This window comes from Gopherus flavomarginatus, chromosome 1 (genome assembly GCF_025201925.1).
Source record: "Gopherus flavomarginatus isolate rGopFla2 chromosome 1, rGopFla2.mat.asm, whole genome shotgun sequence".
NCBI lineage: Eukaryota > Metazoa > Chordata > Testudines > Testudinidae > Gopherus > Gopherus flavomarginatus.
This window is the reverse complement of record NC_066617.1, coordinates 204,994,945-205,019,470: the sequence shown is the minus strand read 5'-3', so window position 1 is coordinate 205,019,470 and position 24,526 is coordinate 204,994,945. Positions and strand designations below refer to the sequence as shown.

The following is a 24,526-nucleotide window of genomic DNA, read 5'->3' as shown; positions in this document are numbered from 1 at the left end:
TCAATCATAATGTAACAGCCAGGATGGCCTCTAAATATTTCACAGTCTAAACTTTGATTAATTTGTCAGTATTGAAGATTGTTCTATCATTTCACATTTGTATTAAAAACTGCTGAAGATTATTGGTGTGAAATCTGAAAGCTTTGAAATCATGTAGAAAAAGAAAGTATATGAAGTAAAATCTGTAATGTTCAGAAATAGAATTTTTGCTCTAGTGCCCTAGGATCCCTAGCGCTGAGCAGCCTCAGGCACTCCAAGTCCCGGCCGCAGCCATCCTACACGCCCAGCCCCAGCACGAATAGATGGTGAATTATATGGGCCCATCGTGCCTGTGCTCCACTACTATTTAGGAATGTGGGCCTGGCTTCACCAATGTTTGAGCTTTCCATGCTTCAGGGGGCCCTGCACTTCGGGGGGACACGAGGTCCAGGGCAGCCTGGGTGGTTAGCAGGGGGGCCTGACACTGGCAGCAATGAGCAACCTGGCCCCAGCCCACTGGAATGGGGGGGGGGCGGGAAGGGGGCAGAGCAGGTGTGGGCTAGGGCCAGGTTGCTCACTGATGCGGGCACCAGCTCCCCTGCTAATTCCCCAGTCTGTCCTATGGCTCTACTTGGACCTGTTCTGAGCACCAGCAAAAATTATACAAACCTGGGATCCATGCCAGCATGCTTCCCTGAAGAGAAGCAGCCAGCATGGGCAAGCAGGAGGGTGCCTTCTGGGCAGAGCGTGGGCAGGGCCATGCTGGGCTATTTGGGGAGGCATAGCCTCCCCCTGCCTGTGATACACTCCACCCAATGCTATCCTTTCTTTATCCAATTTTTGGCTACAAGTATTAGACACACGATTTGTGCAGCCACCATTCTGCTGCTTTATTTTTAAATATTGAAATAGTGATTTAATATTGTCTGTTACAGCTGTCCCCCTGCTGCATTCCTTTTTCCCCTCTCCTTTCTGTTTGTCCTGTGTGGCCGCCCCTCCCGGCCATTGTGCTAACTAAAGTCACAGCCCTATTCATAGGAATGGCTTGTACAGACTAACTGGAGCCATTGCTCTGCCTAGGGAGGGGGCTTCTTGCTTCTTTGTTTGGCTCCTTTGTTCAAACCCGGGCTCGGTGTGAGGGGCGCTGCCCAGAAATGCAAGACCTGAAGTGGCCAACTAATTAAGCATATGAGTCATACCTGTGGCTCAGAACATACCCAGGCATGCCTATGCTTACCTGCAGCCTTTCCCTGCCTTCTCTCCTCCCCTGTATCAAGAGGAGACAGTCAAAAGTACTGGTGGGAAACTGCCTGAGTTTGCCTTTAAAGCCGGACATTTTCTGATCAGACCTCAAAGAAGGTCCTTGCTTTGTCACCTGGTCTGATCAGCTAGGGACCTTTGGGAGGCCCTCTCCCCGCTCTCGTTTGGTTTTGAGCGTACCCCCGTTTTTAAACTCCCCTCCCATGAACAACAAATTTGTGCCTGGAGATCTCCTGATTATTGTAAGCGAATCGAGTCCTCTCTCCATCCTCCGATGCTACTGCTGTTCCTGCCTCTGTTCTTGCTGCTGTCCTGGGGATTGGTAAGAACTCCCTCTTGCAGACTCCCCCTGTCCTAGCTGCTGGCCTTGTTTCCCCAGCAGACAAACCCAAGCTAACTCTTTGGTTTGTATCTGTAATCTGTTTCTTGCTCCGCAGCGCCTTTGCTGCTAAAAATAAGCCTGTGCTGCTGCTAAGCTGTGCCTTCCTGGACTGTATCCTGGGCCGCCGGCTTGCAGCCGCCCCACTCTGCAGCCCCCCCCCCGGGGGCTGTACCCTGGGCACACACCACTCTGCCCTCTGGAACTGCTCTCTCTCCCGATCAAAGAATCGGCATAGTGTAAGGTGCACCTATTAGAATCAGGTTCTTAGTCTAGATAAGTTGTAATTTCATTTTGCATAGCTGTAGTTAAGTTAAGTTGAAAGAATTGTTTGTATTGTGCTCTGTAAGTTAGGTTTAAAAAAGAATTGTTGCATTGTGTTCTGTTGCTTGCTAATTTGTGTAGTCTTGGTTAAGTTAGATCATAAATAAGATTTTGCTGTATTCTGTATAATTGTGGTTAAGTCGGTCTTCCCGCTGCCCTAACCCCCCCCCTAAGCTTGCCCATGTCTCCCCCTGAGCTCCCCAGTCACTCTCCCCCTGAGCTCCCCAGTCACTCGTTGCAGTCTCTCTGCTGTTTTAAACTTGCAGCCTGTCTGCTCTCTGTGTCTCCCTGAATTTAAATCTCCCTCCGCAGCGCCTCTGCCTTTGGTCTCTGCTCCACCACCTGCTCCTCTTTCCCCCATCCCCCAACCTCATTCCTCTACCACTGCCTTTCTCTCTCTTTTAATCCCTTCCCCCACATGTTCACCCTGCTCCTCCTGCTGCCAAACCTCAACTGTATTACTGAAGTCTAGTATAAAACCCTATTGGTTACCCTTTTTCTCTCTGACACACCTCACATTTTACATTTACACCACTGTGACACATTTTTACCTAGAGTTGTTGGTTATTTAACACATTTTACCCATAACTGTTAATTGGTTATATGCTGCTGTGACACACCCTTTACATAGAAATTGTTAGCTACCTGTTACATTTATACTTCAATGTTACTTGGTTACCAACTGTATTGTACCCCACTATTGAAACTCCCTATACAATTTACTAAAAGAAATCCCTCCCCAATTGTCTACCTTAACATACCCCTCACTATTGAATTTTCCCTGTTTCTGCATTTTCTTAATAAAGTTTATTTTGTACTCCACCAGTGCAGTAGTTGTCCCCTAAGATCCCCTACCAGCTGGCAGGGTCAAATGTTATCTTTCTGAGAGTGATTGAAAGGTGCAGTATAAAACTAACAAGTGCCAGACCCAGTCTAACTTTTCATTTTGTGAGTATTAGTTGTATAGTGATGGCTATATCTTACTGTTGCTGGCATGAGCTCCATTAGACTTGGATGTATAGTCACACCTCTTTATTTGGAGAGTGCTAGGTTTTTTGACCTTGTATTTATTCCCGTTTTCTTCTTTGTCACTTCCGCACCAGCTAAACAGAATAGTGAATATGCTATTGTTGCTGTGAATCCCTGGGGAGACATACTAAAGCCAATAGGGGTGGTGGTGGGGTTGTATCTCTTTATCTATACTGGTTATTCCCTCTACTGCAATTTTTTTAGAACAATAATATATAAACCTAAAAGTTTACCGAAATATGAACAGCATCAGTATAAATCACTGTTTCAGTATTTCCAATCTTAAGTGTACAAAAATCCTGATGTAGGCTGCAAAAAATCATAAGTGGCTTAAAAACCATGAGACATTTAAAAATACATTGGGTTCTCCTTATTTGCTTTTTGGTATCTGAGCCTCTAGGTCTTGTGTTTTCAAACTTTTCTCTGCAATTATGAGGGTTGGAAACTTAGTGGTTTTTTTAAAATGAAAGTTAATTTTCTTATGTAAAAACCTATCCATGAACTGTGGTTATAAGAAAAACACCAAATATTGTTAGACTGCTGATAAAATCACAAGAGTTGGCAATACTGCAATTTCCATTGACGCAGCACATCTAGAATAGGGTTTTGGACCAATGTTATTACATTGGTGCACCAATGTCTTAAAAAAACCCAGTGTAGACAAGGCCTTCTGAGGAATGGGAAGTAGGAGGAAACTCATACTTACTCTTTATAATTATTTTGCATGTGATGCTCTTCAAAATGATCATAGGCCCAGGTCTCCTTTATAGCAGTACAGTTCACCATTGGGGTGAAATTTGTTTCAGGGATTTCTGAAGAAATTGAATAAATAATGTACTGAAGTCAAAGAATATTCAGTTAACATATTTAGGGTTAAATATCACTATTGTTCTTAAAGCCAGGAAGCCATAAAGTACATTAAATAAACATCGTACAGGTATTGTTAAAGCTTACTTTTCTCTATTTCAGGAAACATGCTAACATTTTGTTTCCAATTTATATGTTGTTGCTCTTAAAAAAAAAAATGCTGTAGAGGGAATAACGAGGAATCTTGAGTGTACTGAGTAAAAGCCTGACTCATGTATAGAATTTCATGGTTTCACTTTGGGCTGTATGGAAAACAGTAGCATTCATTATATAGCTTGACAAAATGTTCATAATTGCAGTTGACTTGCAAATTTCTCTAAAATTACACTTCTGTGAGAAAACAACTCCTTCAATGTGTAAAAATTACCATTCATTTCTTTGGTTTTGACCTCTGTTGATCTTACTAATACTTAGTTATTCTCATATGTTCTAGCCTTGCTGGGAGGGAAAAAAGGGACTTTTAAATTTTTTTATTACATTCCTGCCAGAGATTTGGGGAGATCGTTTTTAAGAGTTTTTAAGAGTTGTTATAACAGCGCCCATTAGCTAAGTTAAGGAGCTATTCCCGCTTCTATTATAAAACTTTTTCAGGAATTTATTACTCGGCTATTTGAATTCTCTTTGGAATGAAACTTGGCATGAAAGCCCAGATGCTTTTGTGTGCATGCGCGGATGCATGTGCACACGCGTATGTGTTTAAAATTGATCAAATTTGGTTAAGCATTTTTAAACAATATTTAATACAATAATGTTCAATAAACATTGCTTTCTATTTAACTGTTCTTCTTTAAAACATTCCAGTTTTTAATTTATAACATGAAAACAATAGTGTCAAAGTGATTAAAATAAGATCCTCATCTTAAACATAAATAAATAAAAATAATCCCTGACTTTATATATTTGGCCTTCTAATGTTCAGAGTTTGGTTGGGGGAAATATTTTGAGTTACCCAACAACACATGTAAGTAGATTACTATAAATGTGGTCAGAAGATTTCTATAATTTCTATAATTGTTTTTGTTTGATTCACCAAGTGAAGTTCATCAATTGCTGTTAAGTCTTATTCTTGAAATTGAGCTTTACTCTTAGAAGAGCAAGTGTTGCATACAATAAGGGACAACTTTGGGTGCATATTTTGCTCCTATCTTTGAAGTTTGGTTCCAAAATTGTGGATTTCAAGTAAGCACTATCTTAACCTCTAATTTTCTTGCACTTTTGTATTCTTGTGGAAACAAATCATCTTGGTTTAAGAAATGCATCCTTATTATCTGCCTCTTTCCTTTCCTTTCTCTCTCCCTAGAGAGCCTTTCTATCCATTACAGTGCTTTGGGGACCTGCTATTCCCCCAGCCCTTCCCTTCATACTTGTGATTGCTCATTGGAACTACCATTCTTTTTTCGGCAACACCCATTTTTTAATGTTCTCTGTGTGTATATATATCTTCCTACCATATTTTTCACTGCATGTATCCGATGAAGTGGATTTTAGCCCATGAAAACTTATGCCCAAATAAATTTGTTAGTCTCTAAGGTGCCACAAGTACACCTCATTCTTCCTTCTGATCTTGTTAACACTTCCCTCAGTCAATGGACAGGATGTTGTTGAGGTCATGTCTACACTACACCTATTGAATTCTGGGAAAGGGCCATGAGCCTGCCCTTATCAGAAGCCCCTCCCCCATCTAAGGGGAGGAGCCACTAAACCCAGGGTTCAACTGAGCAACTGGGACAACCAGTGGTACGCTACAAACGAATGTTGACTCGAGTTACATTGGCACACAGCCACCGCAGTTAATACATCGCTGGTGCATGTACTTACTTGACTCCTGGCCTTGGTGGTATGTGCACTCACAGTAGTGCTTGTATCAATGCAGAATGCGATGCACCATGAGTAGGTATCCCACAAACCCACATGGCCCTCCTCACTGACCACCATCTCTGACAGAGGCATGAAGACTGCACAGCTGTGCACTACTGTTATGAGCATTGCAGGTGCAGGGTGCACGATCCGGAAACAGCAAGAAGAACCAAATGAGTTGGGAACATGACGATTCCTTGGAGGACAGATTGCTCTGGAATATAATGAGAACTGGTTTTGCTAATGGCATTCATGGAGCAACTGCAGATGGTGGAACGCTGCATTTGGGCCCGAGAAACAAGCGCTGACTGGTTGGGTCTCATTGTAATGCAGGTTTGGGATGACAAGCAATTGCTGCAGAACTTTAGGATATGCAAGGCCACATTCCTGAATTTGTGTACCGAGCTCATCCCAGCCCTCTAGCACAGGACACCATAATGAGAGCTGCACTGACTGTGGAGAAGTGAGTGGCAGTTGCACTGTGGAAACTTTCAACGCCAGATTGCTACTGGTCAGTCAGGAATCAGTTTGAACTTGGGAAATCCACCACGGGGCCATTGTGATGCAAGTGTGCAGGACCATCAATCACGTCCTGCTGCGCAGGACTGTACTTTTGGCAATGAACAGGACATAATGGATGGACTTGCAGCAGTGGAGTTCCCAAGCTGTGGTGGAGTGATAGATGGCACCAGGCCACCTTGCCACTGAATAGATCAACAGAAAGGGCTACTTTTCTATGGTTATATAAGCATTGGTAGATCACCAGAACACTTCACTGACATTAGTCTGGGCTGGTCAGGGAAGGTGCATGGCTCTCGCATCTTTAAGAACACTGGCTTTTTCAGAAAGCTGCAAGCACAGACTTTTGTTCCCAACCAACTGATTAACATTGGGAATGTTGAAATGCCAGTAGTATCCTGGATGACCCAGCTTACCCCTTTCTCCTCTAGCTCATGAAGCCAAACTGCCACCTTGGTAATGCCAAGGAATGGTTCATCTACTCGCCCACCAGTGTGGCCAGGGAGGTTGAAGTGTTCTCCTACAGGTTTTTGTATATTGCCATTCCTAATATCTGATTTGTGTCCATTCATCCTTTTATGTAGGGACTGTCCAGTTTGGCCGATGTACATAGCAGAGGGGCATTGCTGGCACATAATGGTGTATATAACATTGGTGGACATGCAGGTGAATGAACTGGTGATGCTGTAGCTGATTTGGTTAGGTCCACACAAATCAGATGTTAGGAATGGCAAAATACAGAAACCTGTAGGAGAACACTTCAACATCTCTGGCAACACAACAGCAGATGTAAAGGCAGCCATCTTACAGCAAAAAAACTTCAGGACCAGACTTCAAAGGGAAACTGCTGAGCTTCAGTTCATTTGCAAATTTGACGCCATCAGATCAGGATTAAACAAACTGTGAATGGCTAGTCAACTACAAAAGCTGTTTCTCCTCCCTTGGTATTCACACCTCAACTGCTAGAAGAGAGCTTTACCCTCTCTGATTGAACTAACCTTGTTATTTCCAGACCGATTCTTGCCTGCATATTTATACCTGCCTCTGGATATTTCCACTACATGCATCTGATGAAGTGGGTATTCACCCACGAAAGCTTATGCTCCAATACATCTGTTAGTCTTTAAGGTGTCACAGGACTCTGTTGCTCTAAACAAAAGCAATCTCCAACAGAAAAATCTGCCCTGGTACCAACAGCACCAGGAGCACCAGACCGCGAGGCAAGATGCAAGATGCGTCCGTCACCCCAACCTCACAATACTCCATCTAAAGGCCTGGTTACTCCGTGGCTGATAGGGGCTGATAGGGACTGTTCTGAGGAAGTGAAAGATATACTACTGAGCAGTCGGAGACTAAGCACAAGAAAGACATATATCCATAAATGGAAATGATTCTGCATCTGGTTTCAGGACAAACAGATCTTTCCGCAGTTGGCCCCCTACTGAGAATCCTCGACTATATAGTGAGACTTAAAAAATTGGGGCTATCCACAAGCTCCATCAGAATACACTTGGCTGCCATCACCTCCTTTCATGACAAGACGCACAGAGTCACTATATTTGCTCACTCGATGATTAAACACTTCCTTAACGGCATAGAAAAGCCTTATCTCACACTAAGAAACCCTGCAGCCATGTGGGACCTCAGCCTTGTTTTCGGTGATTTTATGGGAAAACTGTCTGAATCCTTTGCAACTTGCTCTTTGTTGCACTTATCAATGAAGGTGGCTTTCCTCATTGTCATCACGTCCACAAGATGGGTGGAAGAATTAGGTTCCCTAATGGCACACCCACCTTATACAACATTCTTTAAGGATAAAATAATCCTACAACTGCATCCTAAATTCATACCCAAGGTTACCTCCCCTTTTCATTTAAATCAACCTATTTACTTACCTATGTTTTTCCCAAAGCCACATGCTAATGAGAGGGAGGCCTCACTCTACACGCTGGATGTTCACAGAGCATTAGCTTTTTACATGGAAAGAACAAAAATTTTCAAAATCACCTAGACTACTAATTTTCATAACAGAGTGCTCGAGGGGCTTAAACCAGGGGTGGGCAAACTATGGGCCGCATCCGGCTCCTGAGCTCCATTGGGGAGCTGGTTCGGGGGCTTGCCTTGCTCCAGCACTCAGGCCAGGGGCTTGTCCTGCTCCATGCATGCCATGGTTCCGCGCTGCCCCCGGAAGCAGCGGCATGGCCCTCCTCGGGCTTCTATGCATAAGGGGCAGCCAGGGGGCTCCTCATGCTGCCTCCTGCCCAAGCACTAGCTCTGCAGCTCCCATTGGTTGGGAACTGCAGCTAGTGGGAGCTGGAGTGGTGGCACCTGCAGATGGATCAGTGTGCAGAGCCGTATGACCAGCATTGTGCCTCCGCATAGGAGCCAGAGGGGAGACATGCTGCTGCTTTTGGGAGCTGCTTAAGGTAAGTGCCACCCAGAGCCTGCACCCCAACCTCCTCCCAAAGCCCCAACTCCTTGCCCCAGCCCTTATCCCCCTCCTGCCCTCTGAACCCCTTGGTAACCAGCCTGGAGCCCTCTCCTGCACCTCAAACCCTTCATTTGTAGAACCAATATAAATGAAATTGTTTTTAGTTAGTCATTGTACCATTGTAACTTCTGTTCACCATTTCATTACACTTGCCATTTTGCCTACATTGTAACATTGTAACTTCTGTGCAATATTGTAACTCAAAACCCATTTTAAAACGCTGACTCCATTTTGTAGAAGGCTTGTGCTGCAGCCCCCATTTTTGCAAGCCATACTGTAATTTTATTAGTCTAGTTAAGATGTGTGAATGAGGTGTGCATGGGTGATAGAATCAACCTCCAGCACCAGCCCGTCCTGATGAAATAAAGTTCAAATACCAACGGCTAAAGAACTAGACAACAGCCCTAACTCAAGCAAGAAGCATCCACCCTAAAAAGAAACAACAGAAGAAAGATCAAAGCTAGGTCCCAGGCTGACAGTCACGCCTGCAATTGACGGGTGATCAAGCAAACCCAGAGGCGGCGTGACACAGCGAGACCTAGGAACTTTGAATCCAAACTAAACTCCTATAAAAAGGGAAGGGTGAGATGAGAGACTTTGGGTAACGTTCTGCTACCAACGTCAAGGAGCATCGGTGCGCGCCCGACAGAGACCCGGCTCCTCCTCGTGCTCAGCTTTCCTGGCCAGTTAGCTGCCACGAGCTCCGATCCCAAGCTGCGAACTCAAACTGCAATCAGGACTGGTAACTATCCAGCAGCTGCAAAACATTTTGGTGTGTGTGTGTGTGTGTGTGTGTGTGAGTGTATGTGTATAAGCATTAAGGTATTTGCTAATAGTTACGGATTAATAATAAATGTGGCATCTTTGTCTTAACCCCTAAAACGATCCTGTGTAAGTTTGTGGGACAACACATTCCCCCAACTCTACCCCAGAGCCCACACCCCCAGCCGGAGCCAACTGCCTGCCCTGGAGCCTCCTCCCGCACCTTGAACTCCTCATTTATGGCCCCACCTCAGAGCCTGAACCCATAGCTGGCCCTCATCCCCTCTCACATCCCAGCCCCAATTTCATGAGCATTTATGGCCCACCATACTATTTACATATTCAGATATGGCCCTGTGGCCAAGAAGTTTGCCCACCTTTGGGAGAAACCATCTCAAAACAGAGACTATCCAAATGGATATCTAGATATATTCGTTTGTGCTATCAAAACCACAATCTGCAATCCCCACCGGGAGGTTGCACACACTCCATGAGAGCGTTAGCAACATCTGTGGCCTATCACTGATATTTGCAAAGCAGCTACCTGGACTTTAGCCCATACTTTCACTAAACACTGTGCTTTAGAACAACAATCAGCAGCAGATGTCAGTTTGGACTTATGGTGTTATCCACCATCAGTAGACCAACTCCAAAGCCCCTCTCCTCCTCTGAGAGGCACTGCTCAACAATTATCTAAAGTGGAGCACCCACAGGGACACTCCTCAAAGAAGAAGAGACGATTACTCACCTTATGCAGTAACTCAGGTTCTTTGAGATGGTTGTCCCTCTGGGTACTCCACTACTCTCCCTCCTTCCCTCTACTTCAGAATTTTCACGCGGATTCTCTGAGATAGAGAAGGACTGGGGGATGGTTGGCTGCACACCGCTATGTAAGCACTTGGAGCCACGTGTGCGGCCCAACCAGGCACTGCTACCACAAATCTCCAATTGCCAAGACACTTAAAGTGGAGCACCCACAAGGGCAATCATCTCGAAGAACCTCCAGTTACTGCACAAAGTGAGTAACCTGCTCTTGCGCATGCTCTTCTCTCTGGTCTCCCTCGTCTAACTCTAGAGGGGAATGAAAAGCAGATAGTAATGCTACCGCTCTTGGTGGTACCAGTACTCAACTCACATAAGAAGAATTAATGAAACGTCAAAAGATTTGTTCTGCTACTTTGGGGGTGCCATCCCTGTAATTGAAAAGTTTTCTACACATTTACCAAAGGTTCCTTCCCCTGCGTTGCGCTTGATTGGCTGGACTGAGATGAAATGAAAAGCAGGTCCTGGCTCACTGCACAGCTGGATTGCCCGGTCGCCTGTTCCCCATACTCCTCCTCCTATTTCTTGTCCACGTCCTCCGTGCTGTTCGTGGCAGAGACCTGTGGCTCAAGCTCCTCAGAGGTATCGACAGGTGTGTGTGTGTGTTGTGGGGGTTGGCAGAGTCTCTGCCAGATATGGTATGCAGCTCTTGGTAAAAGTGGCAAATCTGCAGCTCAGCACCAGATTGATCATTGGCCTCCCTGGCCCTTCTGGTATGTCTGCCACAGTTCCATGGCTTTCATGCGGCTCTGCTGTTGATCACTGTCGTACTCCTTCACTTGCATTCCCTGAGCAATCTGCTTGTAGATGTCATTGTTTTAGTGGCTAGTTTGGAGCTGTGCCTGCAGTGCCCCTTCTCCTCACTGGCCCAGCTGGGCAGTTGCACTCAACGACGGAGAGCTGCTAGGTGTGCTCACCAAACCAGGCAATCAGGAAAGGAATTTTTGAAAATTTGCAGGTCTTTAAAGGGGAGAGGGGTTTCTAGTCTCCGTGACTGCTGAGCAGTGAAGTTCACAATGGTGACCAGAGTGGTCAGTGTGGAGCATTGTAGGACAGCTGATGTTAGATAGATAGGGTTGACATAAGTTATTCGGTGTCTGCACTCAAACTGCGTCAATCTAAGTACATTGACCATGGGTCTCTGCTGATCAGGGAGGCGGTATTACTTGCCAGCCCAGCTGGGAGCTTACATTGGTGGGAGACAAATATAAGTGTAGACACATGCACAATTAGATCAATGTAAGCTGCCTTGCATCGACTTAATTTTGTAGCGTAGTCTGGGTGAGAGTATAAACAGGTACTTAATTCTCTTTCCTTGGTGCTAAGCATGCTACTTCTTCAGCATTCCGAGAACTGGTTGGCCAGTGGCATACTTACACGGGCAATGAGTTGGGTTTCCTGTACTGTAGTGCAGATTGCCACCAGTAGCCAGAAGTAGTTTTTATATAGCCAGAGGCCTAACTTTTAAACAGGAACTGTTATAACTCTTATACTCTCATTTAGAGGCATACTGAATTGAGTTGAATCTGTATACAGTGGGGGTGTAGCTATGTTGGTCCCAGGATGTTAGAGACAGAAGATGGGTGAGGTAATAACTTTTATTGGACCAACAACCTGAACTTTGAATGTATTCCTTTTTGTCGATTTACGTTAGATCCTTGATGATGTAACTTATGGTGAGAGACCTGGGGCTTTTTTCCATTCTTCAAATACTTTCCCCTGTATATAGGAACCTTGTGTGTCATGGTAATTATTCTTTTGCTTAAGCAAGGCAGGATTTGACATCATTCAAAGCTTGTCAGCTCCACTGCTGAGTCCTATCAGATGGCTATAGAGCTAGGTGGTGTTTATCCCTGTCTTTGACTGGAACAAGAGAATGTCTCAGTTGCTTCAGGAACAATTGAAGAATTGGAAGGAACTTAATACTTTGACTGTCTTACATTTATTTAAACTAATATTTATATAGTTTAACTACCTTTAAGTTTTTTTCTTTGAGCAATTTTTTTGAGATTGAATTATATATTTTCAACCCATAAAGAAATGTCCATACACAGGACTAAAACTGAGCATGTGGAATCCTGTTAGCCTTTATATTACTCATAGCTAGGAATATGGTGTTACCTAAAATTACAAAAACTTGTAATTACTACCAGTTAAGTCTCATAATTTCCTTTTTTATTTGTTTCCTACCACACTGCCATCATTCTCACACTTCAAAACTACTGCAAATTATCCATAGCACTTAACTTCTGAGAGTTTAGAATTTCACAACTTACTACTACTATGGCCTGGTCTAAACACAGTTTTGTAGCAGTTTTGGGGATACAATTTTTTTTAACTCATAGTTATATTGGCACAAACTCTGTTGTGAACACTGAAACACTAGTATAAATGTATAAGCAGTATAGCTTATTCCCCTTCCGATATTGGGAATAAGCTGTAGTGATACAAGCACATTTATGCTGATATAATTGCATCCATACTAGGAAGGTTATACTAATTTAACTATACTAGTACGATTAAAGGAGAACAACTTTTGTATGTAGACAAGCCCTTAGATTTAAAAAAGAAATGTTACTACACGTCATGTGTGCTGCTTCCTTCATTGGCCTGTGAAACAAGCTCACTATGTGGGTACCCATCCTTGTGATCTTTGGGGGAAATTTCTTGTTTTGATGAACTCACCAAATCGTAAAGTTGTTGGGTTTCTGAGTAAGAGTACATTATTGAAGTTCAAAGAAAAGTAGTGATTTTGATACACTTATCTAAATGCTGATCTTATGTTTTAAAGTGTTTTCTTCAGATATAATAACCAAGAATGGGTTTTTAATCTTTTACTTCTCATATTTGTAAATTATGCTTATGCTGTACTTTGATAAACAGGATTTACTCAATTAATCAAATTTACAGATTAGTTTCTTTATTGATCACAACTATTTCATGCTGAAGATCAATGCTAATGTACTTTAATTTCTAATCCCTTTTTTTTTTAAATTAACATTGATGTTTGTTGGTATAATCTCTACTAATATAGAATTTAATTTTTTTGGTACAGTGAAGTACTTTCTGATATCACTTAATGCATTCATGGACGTAAAAGACCACTAAGTAAGCAATTAATTTGTTTTCTGTTTAAAAAAATGAAAATGGTGCACTTTAGCAAAAGAATTCATGGTGAGTTCAAGTTAATGTTTTCAAACAACCATATTTTTGTGTGATGTATTTATTTATATATTTCTTATATATAATGTAGAATGATATTGTGTGTATGGCAATAAAATCATTGAAGTTTGAAATAGGTGGACATTAATCCTGCCTTAACTGAAAAGCTCAATGCCACCTTAATTATGGAGTTGCAGTAGACACCTTTAATAATGTTTCCTCTGTTATAACTTGTCATATAAACTGTAGGAGTTGTCAGTAAGTACAACTAAGAACAAAATAATAGGGTATTTTTTTTTCTTTACATACCTTCACCCCACCTTGCTCTGTTTAATGATTGGGTAAACTGCTATTTTTACATTTTGTAATGTATACAAGAAAAGATACCACATTTCCATTCTTTTAAATGTATTATAGGTGAGCTAGTAGTGAGCCCTATATTTGGTTATCTAACATTTTTCATTATCAAAGACTCTTGAACATTTTTTTGGGGTGGGGGGAAGTAGGGAGTTGTTTTATTTTTGTTTTTGAGAAGCTTTAACATTTCCATGCTTTGCAGCAAACCATTGAAATTTGGCAGTAATAAAGCCCTTGGCCTAGACAAGTGTCTTTTCTTTGTCATGGGAAAGGTTTAGCTGGGTCGTAAAAGTGTTAAAAACAATAATTTTTCTTCTCTCGTTTCAGTTATTTTGGCATCCTTCCAATTTTTTATTTTTTTTTTTTAAAAGGAACTGAACATGGACTTTGGAAAATGCCAGGCCCATTCTGCCACCAAGCTATTGCAGTCATGTACTAGGAATACTTGGGATTTATTTTTACCTCTTTCCCTTTTTTAAGGACGCTTTTGTGTACATAATTATGTTAAAAGAAAGTTATTTAAGGTTGCATAGTCAAACACTTGAAATCTTACAAAATGCCAAATTTACAGTTACCCATGCATCTTGGTTTATTGCATACCTCCACCAATTGCATGGGGCCGCAAGTGGTATTAAATACAGTTTAGTATGTAATAGAAACTTCATCCTTAGACTGCCTGTAAATTGTTTTTAATACATTAAATAGAACATCTCTAACTGATTTTTTTAAATTTTGTTTTGCCAAGAGCTGTCCTACTTATTAATTGTGTAAATATGTTTGAAATCTATTCAGTTATCCAAACCTGTGGAAAAACTCTGGTAATGTTGGGAACACCTTTGTCCCAGGAGCCCTCTCTGACCGAAGACACAGCATAAATTGGTGGTGCAAAGGCCATTCACTGGTAACTTCTACCTTGCCTTCATTATGAAAAAAGTGCATTCATAACCTGCGGTAGCTAACTTGAGATCAAATCTTAGTGCAGTGGTTCACAACCAGGAATACGCATACCTCTGGGGTACGCCGAGGTCTTCCAGGGGTACATCAACTCATCTAGATATTTGCCTAGTTTTACAACAGGCTGCATGAAAAATGCTACTGAAGTCAATACAAACTAAAATTTCGTACGGACAATGAATTGTTTATACTGCTCTATATGCTATATCAGTGTTTCTGAATCTGGGAGGGGGGTCATGATTTATTTGATAACTATATAGTAAAAATGAGAAAATAAGCAATTTTTCAGTAATAGTGTGCTGTGACACTTGAATTTTTATTTCTATTTTTGTAAGCAGGTAGTTTTTAAGTGAGGTGAAGCTTGGTGTACTTAAGACAAATCAGCCTCCTGAAAGGGGTACAATAGTCTGGAAAGGTTGAGAACTGGTGAACACAAAGCTGTTAATAGTTTTATTCACGTGAATTATCAAGTTGAGTTAAAACCTATTAACACATGTGAAAACTACAGACTGCCTTGTCCACTAGTATTTTAACTTGAGTTGTGAACACATTTTTCATAGTAAAGATAAGGCTTTTGGTAAATCCCACTCTGGTTATAAGCTTTCTGTGTCAGCAGCTCTTCTTTCCCACGCTGGGCAGTGTATAGGCACTGCTGTCTGCTGTGGAAGATTTTATCTGAGCCGGTGTCACACTCTGTTGTCTCCTTAGACAGATGCAGCTGCTGTAGAGCTTCCCTTGAGCCCTTAGCACTCTATAGGTCATTACAGAGCACCTCATTTTATCCTGTGCAGCTGTAACAATCTGATTGTGTGAGGTGGGGAGTGACCTCAGCTCCTATTGAGTCCACTGGGATCTGAGGCTGCTTGGCATCACACTGGAGCATTTGGCACTTTGCAGGATTTGGTGCTAAACCAGGGAGGGTCTGGTCCTGAGAAATGAAGTGATAAGTTGGTTTAGGTCAGTGGGAGAGTCAGGTGCCTGACACAGATGTTTAGTGATGGATATTCCTGGGTACAATTTTTTTTAAAGTTTTAAGTTAGTCAGCTGTGGCTCCTGTTTGTTCTTAGACAATAAAAATAAAATGCAATCAGCAGTACAGGCTTTCATTTTATTTTATGGTTTAAATTATCACATGGAAAATAAAAGCTTTATGATATCTAGTTTTCTGTATACAAAATATTGTAGATTTAGCTATTGTTTGAGGTAGATGAGAACTTTGCATGCGTTGAAGCACTGACCTAAAACTGCTTATTTCTAGTGATTAACAGCAGACTTTTGCTGAAGTGTCTGCTTGTTGTATTTTAATGGCATACTTGTCAACATGTAGCCTTAGAATGTAGACACCATAGCAACAGTTTTAACACAGTCTCTTTAAAAGCATCGTGTGGAGCACAAATAGAAACATCTTGACATTTGTAGTCTTTTAATCTACTTAAAGAAATGCTTTTCAGTCCAACAAAAAGCGTATTTTTGGATCTTGTTGAACATCTGTCTCAGTCTCAGAACAACTTGGAATAAAGAGAAAAAAGTTACAACAGGTTCTCAAAAGCCAGCCTAGTAGTTGTAAGGAAAACATAAGTCATTCAGTCAAGAGACAATTATAAACCTTTAAAGCCGGCATGTAAACAGCGTTAGTATTTTAATATTAGATTTTAATTAATAAATTAGAGGACTCCTGGATACTGAAAGTTCACATTGCAGTGTTCTTTAACAAAATGTATTTTGTTTGAAGTGCAATCTCACTCCAGTACAGCAAGGTGCTAAAGCGCGTGCCTAACTTTAAGCACTCGAATAGTGCATTGGTGTCAAGTTCCATGACTTCAGAGTCACGCCTAAATTCTGTTAATTGATGAGAGTGTGGCATAATCACCCCCTATTCAAGGGAGCACATGCAACCAATCTGTTTCTTACTCACTAGTTACTTAGATTTCAAGTTTTTTAGGGCAGGGACCATCTTTCTGTTACATATATGAGCACCATGGGGCCCTGATCTGTAACTGGGGTCCCTAGGCACTACTTCAGTACAAATAATAATTCTTCTGATTTTACCAACAAGTAATTCTAACTAAAGGGGACTAATGACACTTTTAAAATTGTACATGTAGATTATCACTTAGACATTTAAATTGATTTTGGATAAGGAATTTGAAAATATATCTGAAATCCTTTTTGGTTTGTGGAATGGACACCTATAGTTGTATTTTACAAATTTGAAGTAATTAATAAATTAATATTCTGCCTCCAGTGAGTTTATCGCCTTTCTCACCTCTATACCAGCACCAACTTCCTTAGAACTACTGGGAAGAAGATAAGAAACTGGAAGATTGTATACCGCTGATAGCATACAGTGAAAGGATAGTGTCATAGACTGTCATTCATTGTTGAAAGCCTTTTGGAAAACTTGGAAGGAGAGTACAACAATCTAGGTTCATGATAGGGTGAAGAGCTAAAGGAATTGGAGACAGCTGTGAAGATGAGGGTCATTATCTACTTAATTGTTAGCAGGAGCCTGATGAAGTATTTGAGTGTGAGATTTTCAAAAGTGTGCTTAGCTTTTGCCTAACTCTGCTCCATTGAAATCAAAGGGAATTTTACCACTGACTTCAATGGAAAATCCCACCCTTAGAGTTTTTTGCCACTTCAGACTGGGAAATAAACCTATCTGCAGAGATGATCATAGTAACACACTTGAAGAATGTTGCCAGGCTCAGGGAAGAGGCAGTCTGGCCACACACGTTTTGTTCACAGAACATATTTAGCAGTGAGCCAATATCCTGATCTGGCACAACCTTTACAATTTTATTTTTCACTGGAATCCTAAAGCCCTTCATTTTCAGTTTTTCTTTTATCAGTGAATATTCCCAAATTTTGGAAAAACTGAACAAAGGGCAGTGGGTGAGGGTGGAAGAGGGGTGGGATTTATGATGTAGCCGTTGAAGAAGAGCACTGGTGCCTCCGCTGGCCATAGTCCCCTGCTGACCTCTGCCCCTCAGCACAGTCCAATACACTTCCCCTGAGAAAATTCCTCGGTCTTGAAAAAAACAAAATCCGGGCAAAAATCAGTAAAACCCAAATACCAGCTTTTCAAAACCTGGAAAAATTTTGGTAAATACAGAAGATCAGTCAACACTAAAAACAAAGGACCCTTTTTTAACTGATGAATTTTGACTTCTTTTTGTGCTGCTTTAGTTCTTCTTCTAATACAAAATATCTAAATATGTTAATGTTTTTAAAACTGAAGACTGAAGGTGTTTGAATTTTTGGTCTCATTACCGGAGTGAACCACCCTTAAAGCATAAGTTAATGTTTCTTTTCAATACAACCATAGACATTTTTTGACATTGTAATGCTTAGAAATCCCAATGAAACTTGTTTTAAATGAATCTTTGTTATGCTGTGTTGACAGTTTATATAAAGCCCTTAAAATCTTAAACTGTCTGTAGGCTGAAGTTCCCTTAAATGGTTTAGTGTAGCTAAGATTTAGCATACGCCAACCTCCTGAAACTTTGTCAACTGAGTTATAGAATGTGTCCATCCATCTGACAAATCTCTCATCCTAACTATCTCTGTGATTCCAGACTCTAGACCTTCCTGCATATTTCCTCTAATGTGAAGGAAGTTTCTTTGTGTTCTTGGAATAGTAAGAAAGGAAACTTTTGCACTTGGATGCCAATGAAATTTCCTGTGGCCCTGCTGCTCTTAATGAAGCAGAGTCTGGAGAAAGTTCCCTGAATCAGACTAATGTTGTGAATTCAGCCTACTGTCATTCAACACTTTGTGTCCTCTCAAGGTCAATACCTCTGATAGGGACTACAAATAACTTGCCCTAGTGGCTGGAAAAGTTTCTTTTAGATTGAAAATAGTTTCTTTTAGATTGATTACTTACCTCTGCTAGCATGGCTGAATAGAACTAGCAAAGTTGAAGGTAAGGGCCTCTTGCTAGTTAGGATCTAAGGCATTTTAGGAATCTTTGTTTTTGTTGCGTTGAGGAGGTTTGACAATCTAGGCCATGTATTTAGAAATGTTGTTCTTGACTTCATTAATATAAATCAGTCCCTACAGGCCAGAGTTGAAGAGCGTGAGCAATTAAAGCAGCTTTGGGAGGATCATCGTGGTGTAGTGTCAGTCTGGTCACCTAATGCTGAGTTTATCCTGCCACCAAAATGAACATTGTAGCAAAAGAGAGTAATGGTTCTTTTAATGAGTTATTTAGATATTATGATGATGAATGTGGCATAATTTCTTAAATAGATGGAACCATGAGAGTTTCCCACTCTTTTGTTTTTCTCTATTTCCATCCAGTCTGGCAATTTGGAAGGGGCCTCAAAGTCTTTCAGTTTCCACTGATATTTTTGTAAAACCTGATCTGACACACTCAGCACTGGGACAATGTCTTCCACTAATGATAGCTTTCCTGAAGACCAGGAAATTGCCTTCTTGATGCTTATGGTATCAAAAGCCGTTCAAATTTGGAGTCCTGGCCAGGGACCAAACTTTTCTTATGGTAAATAATGGCAGTTGGTAGCCTGACAGCTCCTTCAAACAGCTTTCCCACAATTATGTGTGTAAGTAGATGGGCACTCTTTTCTCTGCTTGGAATGGTGGATGATATATGTGACTAGTTGTTTAGACTGATATCAGAGAGCTCATGGGGAGGGAGATTTTAGCTGATCACCACTTTTCAGAGAACTCATTAGCACTGGGTTCACCAGTTACTACCTACCATTGTGGAGACCTTGCCAGTGGACAAGTCAGCTATCACAATCTGATGCAGCAGAGTTTTCTGTTCCTTTAATAGATCATCCTGGTAAAGTTGGATGGGTTTGGTACTCTCATTCTGATGAATTGATGCTCAGTAAAGGGATAGTGTGTCACCTGTACACATACCATTTCTGGTTGGCTCTCTGGCCTTTGAGGCCACTTCGTCATAAGAAGTGTTCCTTTAACATAGGAAAGAGGTAATGTTGGTGGCATTAATTAGCGCTGTAAAATAGGATGTTTGAAAACTACCTTGTTATAGCAACAGTTAGAGAACTAGTGAAACTTGGCTGTTCCTGCTAAACTCATTATATTTCTCTGTTCATAACAATGTTAACTCTACAACTTTGCAGATGTGCATTATATGATAGCTTCTTTCAGTGAACAGGGGCATTGCACTAGGAAATCTGCACTATTGAAAATATTTACTTAATATATATATTCTTGTATAATGCACATGTGCAAAGGGGTGTGTATGTGTTTGTGTGTATATATATAATCAGGGATTGGCAGCCTTTCAGAAGTGGTGTGCCGAGTCTTCATTTATTCACTCTAATTTAAGGTTTCACGTGCCAGTAATACATTTTAACATTTTTAGAAGATCTCTTTCTATAACTAAACTATTGTTGTATGTAAAGTAAATAAGGTTTTTAAAATGTTTAAGAAACTTCATTTAAAATTAAATTAAAATGCAGACTCTCCTGAACAGGTGGCCAGGACCAGGGCAGTGTGAGTGCCACTGAAAATCAGCTCGCGTCCCACAGGTTGCTTACTCCTTGCAGTTGCATGCAAGTCTATCAGTATTTTTGCCAGGCATTGCATAAACAATAAAAATGTTTTGATTGGCAACATTCGATCTATTCTAATATCCCCTATAAATGTTTGTGAGCATCTCTATATCAAATGCAGTTCAATAATTCTTACCCTTTCTAGGTTACCATGACCCTCTTCTTCACTGTTATAGTACAGGGTTTATTTCCCATAACTGGCTTATCTTGGTAACCTGATAATAATTGATATTTTGGTATGGAAAATTGAGTACAAATTTTGCAACCATTCAGAAAACTGAGGCTTGAAAATGGTGATATCAGCATTGCCTACACATAATTTTTAATACTGAATTAAGTTTCCAATTAAAAAATTTAAAAGATAAAGAAAAGGCTATTTTTATTCCAGCTTTAGGGCATGATGAAATCCTTTGGAAGAAAAAAGTGTCAGTCCAAAACTGTGTTGGATGGATGTATTGTGTGTGTGTGTGTGTGTGTGTGTGTGTGTGTGTGTATGTATGTATGTATGTATGTATATATATATATGTATGTGTGTGTACACATTCTGTTCTCAGACAGGAAGATTTTAAAATCTGCCTGTCTGAGAATGGCATGATCTGAAACACATTTGTGCTAAAAGGCCAAAGACCTAGAGGATAATTAGAAATGTTTTTTCATGGTGGATTATTCTGAGCAGTATTTTCCAAACATGTCATGTAGTATGGCAGGCAGGCTGGCTTACTTACCTATGGCAGGATAATATTAACAGTTTATAATTTAATGTTTAGGACATGCAAAAACCATTGTCTAAATAGCAGCCAGAACTGTTGCCATCTTCCCAACATCAGGTGATCAGTTTGTTTCTTACATTTAAATTACGTATAGCTCAGCTGTATACAGTTAACTGACCTTTCTGTAGTACAGCATTATTCTGTAGGGGTTGCAGCATTTTGACATACACATTGTGTATATCTTTTAGGTTGTGAGAAACCAAAGCGTGTCCCATGAAGCTGCTTGTTTGTGGCATAGCACAGCTTTAGGGCTGGTCTACACGGTGGGGGGAGTGTCTCGATGTAAGATATGGAACTTCAGGTATGAGAATAACGTAGCTGAAGTCAACGTATCTTATTTTGACATACCTCCCGTCCTCACAGTGTGGGATTGACGGCCGCGGCTCCCCCATCGACTCCACTTCTGCCTCTCGCCCAGGTGGAGTTCCAGAGTCAATGGGGAGCGCAGCGGGGATCTATTTATCACATCTAGACGAGACTCGATAAATGGATCCCTGATAGATCGATCGCTACCTGCCGATTCGGCGGGTAGTGTGGATGTACCCACAGTGTCAAACCAGTCACAAAACAAGCATGAGACACACCTCTCATTTTACAAACAGGCATGATATAAAATGCTGTTCCTTCCATCCCTCCCCATGCCAACCCTTTTTGAAACATCTAACTTTTGAGTAAGCAGTTACTGTTGTTTGTACCTCTACATCATCAGGCAATAAAACAATCACAAGAAATTTTTTGCCATTTTCCTTATCCCATAAGTGTGAGGTTTCAAAACATGTCTAAAGTTCAGGTATCATTTTCTCACTTTCTTTGTGCTGTGAGATGGGTCTTGTGTTTTAAAATTTGAGTACTGTACTGGTCTGAAGAAAATCAGTATATATTTCCTTTAAATTACACGGATAGTGTTGGTTCCAGATTCTTACAGACGATATCTCATAAGTTTGTTTTTTAGTTTGTTGGCATGAAATCCTCTAGGGAATGAAACAGAAATTTCTCCTTTAGTTAAAAGTACTGAAGAATAATATGAAAATGCGTTGTAGCCAGCTCCCTATTGGCCACACATCTAAGGAGGCTCCAGGAGTTCAAGTTACTCCATGTACGGTTGGCGTTAATTTGAGATCAAACCTTTTCCTCCAGATTCATCTGTTTCATGTGATATTTTACAAATTAGCAATGGTTATTTTGACTGTTTCCACCCACTTTGGTGAAATCATACTTTCAGGCCTCTTCTGAACACAAATGCAGATCAGGATTTGCCACTTCCATAAGGCTGGCATGTACTCTCAGTTAAGTGCTTATGAACCTGTATCAGTAACTCAATATAATGAGTATTCATAGTGTAGCTCTGATGAGAATTGAAGAATGTATGATGGCAATCCATCCTTATCCACCTGGCTATCATTTAGCTAGCCTTTACCATACTACTGACATATATGGCAGTAAGTGCTTTATAAATTAATTAAAAAGAACAGGAGTACTTGTGGCACCGTAGAGACTAACAAATTTATTTGAGCATAAGCTTTCGTGGGCTACAGCCCACTTCTTCGGATGCTATAGCCCACGAAAGCTTATGCCCAAATAAATTTGTTAGTCTCTAAAGTACCACAAGTACTCCTGTTCTTTTTGCAGATACAGACTAACACGGCTGCTACTCTGAAACCTATAAATTTAATTAACATTTGTGGCTTCACCCATAATAAGAATTTTCTAAAGTTGTATTCTGCTGCTTTACTATCAGGAAGTTGTTACACATGTGCCTTGAAAGATTGGGTACACTCATAGCTGTGAACCGATGGTGTTTCAGCTGAAAAAACAAGCTGAAATTCTAGGTGAAATCAGAGCTCAATTTCTACTCCATTATTCTCAGGGACTGTTTTCTCTGTTAAATAGCCATGCCATATGACACAGTGCTGTTCGTGAGGGATTCAAGAATGAGCTAAAGCAGAAGTTTTCCCCACTACCCGAATAGGAGCAGGTAAACTTATATTGTGGAAACTCTGCTTTTGCTTAATCTCTTGTGATTCTAGTGTGTGAAAATTTATTGCCAATATTACAGTATTTCACTAACCCCTCCAGTTCCCTTTTTGAAAGGGAGGCTAAATTAATTAGCGTTCATTAAAAATAAAAAAGTTTGAGCTTTTATTTTCATTGTGAATCTGGTCAGTTTGCGGTATTCAGAAATAATGGAAAATATCAGCATTATGATTTTCTATCCTCCACTAAAGTGTCTTCACGATAGGGTGTGTGTGTGTGTGTGTGTGTGTGTGTGTGTATTTGTATGTCATATTATATTATAGTAAATCATATCTAACTGAAATTTAATAATTTAGAGAAGTAATGGGTTGCTGAACCACTTATCTCCTGTTATACTAGTGAGGGATTTGCAGTGTATTATGCATCTCTCTTTGGTTTCATTAATAGTTGAACACTGGCAAACTGTTATATTTAAAAAAAAAAAAAAAGCATTGTGTAGAATAAATAAATCAAGCATGATTTCAGATAATCATGAAATTCTTCTTGCCATAATCTGTTGGCCTAGAAAATTGGATTCCATTACTCTTCTGAATTGGAGGCATCAAGTAGACAGTCAAATCATAATTCTTGATCATTTGGGCTATCATAATTTATTTCAGTATTGTGCAACTGTGTACTAATATTAACGTGGTTAGAATATGAAAATGACTCTGAAAAAATGGCATCATGAACTTCCATGTTTGTTGTTTCTCAATGACTCCAAATAAAATGTGCTCAGTTTAGAAGTAAAATAAAAGCTTTTCTAACTGCCAGCCTAGAAAACTTATTCTGAGATGTGAAAATCAAGCTGTTTTCTTTCTGACTGATCACTACCACTAATAAGAACATAAGAATGGTTATACTGGGTCAGATTAAAGGTCCATCTAGCCCAGTATCCTGTCTTCCAACAGTGGCCAATGCCAGGTGCCCCAGAGGGAATGAACAGAACAGGTAATCATCAAGTGATCCATCCTCTGTCGCCCATTCCCAGCTTCTGGCAAGCAGAGTCTAGGGACACCATCCCTGTTCATCCTGGCTAATAGCAATTGATGGACCTGTCCTCTTTGAATTTACCTAGTTCTTTTTTGAACTATGTTATAGGCTTGGCCTTCACAACGTCCTCTGGGAAGGAGTTCCACAAGTTGACTGTGCGTTGGGTGACAAAATACTTCCTTTTGTTTGTTTTAGATCTGTAGCTTATTAATTTCATTTGGTGACCCCTAGTTCTTGTGTTATGAGAAGGAGTAAATAACACTTCCTTCTTTACTTTCTCCACACCAGTCATGATTTTTATGGACCTCTTTCATATCGCCCTTGAGTTGTCTTTTTCCCAAGCTGAAAAGTCCCAGTCTTACTAATCTCCCATCATATGGCAGCTGTTCCATAACCCTGTTCATTTTTGTTGCCCTTTTCTGAACCTTTTCCAATTCCATTA

The 24,526-nt window shown here is 40.8% G+C and overlaps 1 protein-coding gene and 1 long non-coding RNA gene across 2 annotated transcripts in view; both read left to right on the top strand.

The window, feature by feature from the left end:
- HLCS (holocarboxylase synthetase) overlaps nt 1-24,526 on the top strand; it is a 205,285-nt gene that overhangs the window by 108,892 nt on the left and 71,867 nt on the right. The window lies entirely within an intron of this gene.
- On the top strand, nt 14,623-23,220 carry LOC127037810 (uncharacterized). Its single transcript, XR_007770468.1, has 2 exons — nt 14,623-14,709; nt 22,969-23,220. It is a non-coding gene; the product is annotated as an uncharacterized LOC127037810 (long non-coding RNA).